Genomic DNA, 6,000 nt, shown 5'->3' with positions numbered 1-6,000 from the left:
ATAAAATAGTGAACATACAAGACAACTTTTCTGTTATTAGTAAGTAAACAAACAAGGGCTCCTAATTAGTCTTCTAACGTATGCAGTAACATATTGTGTTATTTTGCATTCTATTATTTTGTCAAAATTATTAAGGACAAGTGGTAGAAAATGAATTATTAATCTACTTGTTCATTTACTGTTAATATCTGCTTACTTTCCCTTTTAACATGTTCTATCTACACTTCTGTTAAAATGTAATAATCACTTCTGAAGTTTGGATTCTTTACATTAGTTTTGGATAATAGCACAAATTTGGGTATCAATCCGATACCAAGTCCTTACAGGATCATACATTGGTCATAATTTAAGTCCTCATGTGTCCAGGGATATATTTCCTGAGTTTATAAACATAATATAAAAAAAAAAAAAAGATGTTATGATGCCAAAAAATATCGACGTAATCATAGTAGTATCAACTAGATACGCTCCTGTACCTAATATCATTACAGCGGATGTTAGGTGTAGATCCACCAATTGCGTTTGTTTACATTGTGACACCGGTGAGCTACGGTGTGTAGTGAAGCATGTTTAGCTATTCCTCATCCTGCAGGGATGATACTTGTAAGAAATTTACTTTATTTGTCGCCATAAAGGGGATTATTAGGGATTTAGAAGTAGCTACAACACTGCAGACTGGGGCTGGACTTTAGCCGCTAGCTAGCTAGCTAGCTATGTCTTAAAGTACCTCTTTCGGTGGACATTTCACTGTTATAATTTCACTTTTATCATTGGTTTTTAAGTCAAAATGCGTCCATTTTCCCTTTTCTGTCCACACACATTGTCTGCTTGTAAGTACTCTGTGATTGTGCGCTGCCAAACATGCTCCTCTGTTTGTAAATCAGCAATGTCACAACGTGACGACGTCGCAAAGTCATGCATGCGAAAAAATATATGGTGAACCGGTATTTTTCAAACAGAGTATATAGTACCATTTTTTACATCATTAGTACCGCAATACTATACTAGTACCAGTATAATGTGCAACCCATATATACTGTATATATATATATATATATATATATTTATATATATATATATATATATGTATATATATATATATATATACATATATATATAATTCATATTATAATTTAAAATTATAACTAAACATTTTTTCATTGTGCTTCTTGCTGTTTTGCCAATTTTTGCTGGTGTTCTATTTTTGTTTTTTGGAATGTGCTTAGGGCCAATGACAAAGGAATCACGGGCCACAGATGGCCCCTGTGGCGCACTTTCTAGGTATAATGATTCATGATAAATTGAACTGGAAATCTCATGTAAAAAATATACAACATAAAGTTGCAAAAAACACGTCAATAATGAATAAAGCTAAACATGTTCTAGACCAAAAATCACTTCATATTCTCTACTGCTCAATAGTGTTACCATATCTGAGTTACTGTGTACAAATATGGGGAAATAATTACAAAAGTACACTTCATTCACTAACAGTGTTACAAAAAAGATCATTTAGAATAATACATAATGTTGGATATAGACAACATACAAATCCTTTATTTATTGAATAAAAGATACTGAAATTCCACGACATAGTGAATTTGCAAACAGCTAAAATTATACACAAAGCAAACTATAACATGCTTCCAAAGAATATACAACAATTCTTCTCAACAAAAGAGGAGAAATATAATCTTAGAGAAAAATGTAATTTAAAACATTTGTATGCACGTACAACACTTAAGACCTTCAGTATATCTGTATGTGGCATTAAATTATGGAATGGATTAAGCAAAGCAATCAAACAATGTACTAATATGATCCACTTCAAGAAACTCTTCAACCTTGAAGTGTTTACAGAGTACAAAAAAAAAGAACCATGTTAAACATTCTGAATTTATTCACCCATTCATTCTTTCATTCTCAAAATAATCTTACTTATCTCATCGTATGGAATAAAACTTACTTCAGCAATTATTTATTTTTATTGTTATTACTTATGGAGTATATTGTGAAGACATTGAGAACAGGAATTGAACAAAAGTGTTAGCAACTGTTATGTAAAAGAAAAGGGGTAGGATTAAATGAGCTCTGCTTCTTCCTACTCCTTTTCGAACATGTTGAAAAGAGAAACTGGAAATTGTGATGTATCATGTTGTATGCTTGCATGTTCGAAATAAACTCAAACTCAACTCAACTCAACTAAACTTTGTGCACCCCAGCTGTATAAGCCGACTGTTTTATGGCCACTATAGTCGGTGACCTGAAGTCTATCCAGCTGACTAGAGGCGGTTACCCATACTTTTAAGACCAAGTTAGACCTTTCATTACCTGATCACACATTTTTTTTACTGTGAAAAGATTCGTCCTGGAGTCCTAATAGGACTGAGAACATACCAATTCCACACAGGGAAGCTTTAAGGCAAATATGCTAATTACATTCTTCAGCAATTTGACCATCAATTATCTTCATGAAAAACTTTAAAGTGTTCATAAGTATGGGCCCACATGTTTTTCTGTCCATTTACCAGCCCTGTGATTGACTGGCTGTCTGTCCAGGCGGTATTTCGCCTCTGACGCCGAGTCAGCTGGTTTAGGCTCCATTTCGTGGCTATCCAGCTCAAGGAAAGCAGCACACATAATGGAATGATGGATAACTTTCAAGGAAAATACATCAGATGGAATTTCTGATAAGAGTAAAATTTAGGTACATATGAATGTCATTGCAAGGAGATAGAACGATGCAGAATGTTTGCTTTATTTGATTATTTCTAGCACTGATGCAGCCTTCGTAATGGTGGAATATTTGAGGTAAATTACTTTGTGCACCTCAATTTATTAGAGGCAGCCCTCTGGAGGGAACATCCAATATGTGCTTGTGCTCTGTCTGGGAGATGAACCTTGGGACTGTTGAGAGCGATGTATAGCACAAATTTTTGTTGGTAAACTTGAAATGATCAGAGCTTATAATCACACATCTACATCTCTGTCATGTAAATGCTGCCTATTTGCTCGGTCGGCATTGCAAATTAAAATATGTTTTTGATTGTCTTACCCTGAATAAATAAAGGTTAAAAAATATATGCATACAGTCGTGGTCAAAAGACCACATACACTTGTAAAGAACATAATGTCATGGCTGTCTTGAGTTTCCAATCATTTCTACAACTCTTATTTTTTTTGTGATAGAGTGATTGGAGCACATACTTGTTCGTCACAAAAAAAATTCATGAAGTTTGGGTCTTTTATGAATTTATTATGGGTCTACTGAAAATGGGACCAAATCTGCTGGGTCAAAAGTATACATACAGCAATGTTAATATTTGGTTACATGTCCCTTGGCAAGTTTCACTGCAATAAAGTGCTTATGGTAGCCATCCACAAGCTTCTGGCAAGCTTCTGGTTGAATTTTTGACCACTCCTGTTGACAAAATTGGTGCAGTTCAGCTTCATTTGTTGGTTTTCTGACATAGACTTGTTTCTTCAGCATTGTCCACACGTTTAAGTCAGGACTTTGGGAAGGCCATTCTAAAACCTTAATTCTAGCCTGATTTAGCCATTTCTTTCACACTTTTGACGTGTGTTTGGTGTCATTGTCCTGTTGGAACACCCAACTGCACCCAAGACCCAACCTCCGGGCTACAGATGATAGGTTGTCCTGAATAATTTGGAGGTAATCTTCCTTTTTCATTGTCCCATTTACTCTATGTAAAGCACTAGTTCCATTGGCAGCACAACAGGCCGAGAGCATAATACTACTACCACCACCATGCTTGACGGTAAGATGGTGTTCCTGGGATTAAAGGCCTCACCTTTTCACCTCCAAACATATTGCTGGGTATTGTGGCCAAACAGCACCATTTTTGTTTCATCTGACCACAGCACTTTCCTCCAGAAGTTCTTATCTTTGTCCATGTGATGTCAGATGAAGCAACAATGTCTTGGGTGCAGTTGGGTGTTCCAACAGGACAATGACCCCAAAAACACGTCAAAAGTGGTAAAGGAATGGCTAAATCAGGCTACAATTAAGGTTTTAGAATGGCCTTCCCAAAGTCCTGACTTAAACGTGTGGACAATGCTGTCATAAAACCAACACATTTAGCTGAACTGCACCACTTTTGTCAAGAGTAGTGGTCAAAAATTCAGCCAGAAGCTTGTGGATGGCTGCCAAAAGCCATTGCTAGCGATGTAGAACGTATAAAACATATATATATATTTTTATTTACAGTACAGTAACATTACTATATACAACATTGACTGACCGTGACCTTCGATCCCTCAGACAGCACTGTGTCAAAAACCGACATCAATCTCTAAAGGATATCACCATATGGGCTCAGAAACACTTCAGAAAACCACTGTCACTAAATACAGTTTGTCGCTATATCTGTAAGTGCAAGTCTCCCGTCCAAAGGCAAAACCCAGTAACTAAATTTTGGTCAAAACTGAGCTGATAATAATTTTGGAGTTCCGAGGTGATATGCTTTACATTAGTGTATGCGATATTGTAATTTGTTCCGTAACACTAAATTGGCCCGAGTGTGTGAATGTGAGTGTGAATGTTGTCTGTCTATCTGTGTTGGCCCTGCGATGAGGTGGTGACTTGTCCAGGGTGTACCCTGCCTTCCACCCGATTGTAGCTGAGACAGGCGCCAGCGCCCCCCGCGACCCCAAAAGGGAATAAGCGGTAGAAAATGGATGGATGGATGGAAGTAAGCTGTTACGCGCATGGCAGGACCTAGCAACTACCACATAACCGCGTGGATACAACAGAAAAACCTAGTATCTCAAGGGACCAATCGGAGCTTCTTTGACATTTGCACGAATGGGGGCCGACGGTCAACCTGATTATGAGATATTATGGCACGAGGGGATATTTGGAAGATTGGCCCAGGACGTTGCAAGCACCTTCATTAAATGTATTGTTCTTGATTCTTCCCTTTGCGTACTCTTTTGGGCAGATAACTGTGGAGGTCAAAATAAAAGCTGGACGCTGTACACGGCTTTTGCCCAATGTGCAAACGCAGAATGGGGCCCACCCGAGATTGTCATAAAATATCTGGAGAAAGGGCACACATTCATGAGAGCAGATTCAATCCATGGCTCAATCGGCAAGAAAACGTAAACTCAAGAAAACATCTATACGTTTGATGACTTTGTAGATCTTTTTAAAACAGCATTAAGATAGATTGGTTTTCTCAAAATCAGCTAGAAATGAGTTACTAGGTTTTGCCTTTGAACGGGAGAAGTTAAAGCTCTACTATGCAAAGCAAAAGCCATTTATCAACAACATCCAGCAACGCCGCCGGCTTCTCTGGGCCCGAGATTATCTAAGATGGACTGATGCAAAGTGGAAAAGTGTTCTGTGGTCTGACGAGTCCACATTTCAAATTATTTTTGGAAATGTTCGACATCGTGTCATCCGGACCAAAGGGGAAGAGAACCATCAAGACTGTTATCGACGCAAAGTTCAAAAGCCAGCATCTGTGATGGTATGGGAGTGCATTAGTGCCCAATGCGTGGGTAACTTACACATCTGTGAAGGCACTACTGAAAGGTACATACAGGATTTGGAACAACATATGCTGCCATCTAAGCGCCGTCTTTTTCCTGGATGCCCCTGCTTATTTCAGCAAAACAATGCCAAGCCACATTCAGCACGTGTTACAACAGCGTGGCTTCGTAAAAAAAGAGTGCGGGTACTTTCCTGGCCCGCCTGCAGTCCAGACCTGTCACCCATCGAAAATGTGTGGCGCATTATGAAGCGTAAAATACGACAGCGGAGACCCCAGACTGTTGAACAACTGAATCTCTACATAAAACAAGAATGGGAAAATTATCCACTTTCAAAGCTTCAACAATTAGTTTCCTCAGTTCCCAAACGTTTATTGAGTGTTGTTAAAAGAAAATGTGATGTAACAGTGGTGAACATGTCCTTTCCCAACTACTTTGGCATGTGTTGTAGCCATGAAATTCTAAGTTAATTATTATTTGCAAAAA

At 38.0% G+C, this 6,000-nt stretch overlaps 1 protein-coding gene across 3 annotated transcripts in view; it reads left to right on the top strand.

Annotated features, from left to right (window-relative positions):
• trhr2 (thyrotropin releasing hormone receptor 2) overlaps window positions 1-6,000 on the top strand; it is a 72,784-nt gene that overhangs the window by 952 nt on the left and 65,832 nt on the right. The window lies entirely within an intron of this gene.

Source organism: Nerophis ophidion, linkage group LG12, assembly GCF_033978795.1.
Source record: "Nerophis ophidion isolate RoL-2023_Sa linkage group LG12, RoL_Noph_v1.0, whole genome shotgun sequence".
NCBI lineage: Eukaryota > Metazoa > Chordata > Actinopteri > Syngnathiformes > Syngnathidae > Nerophis > Nerophis ophidion.
The sequence above is the reverse complement of the archived record's forward strand: the minus strand, read 5'-3'. Positions and strand labels throughout refer to the sequence as shown.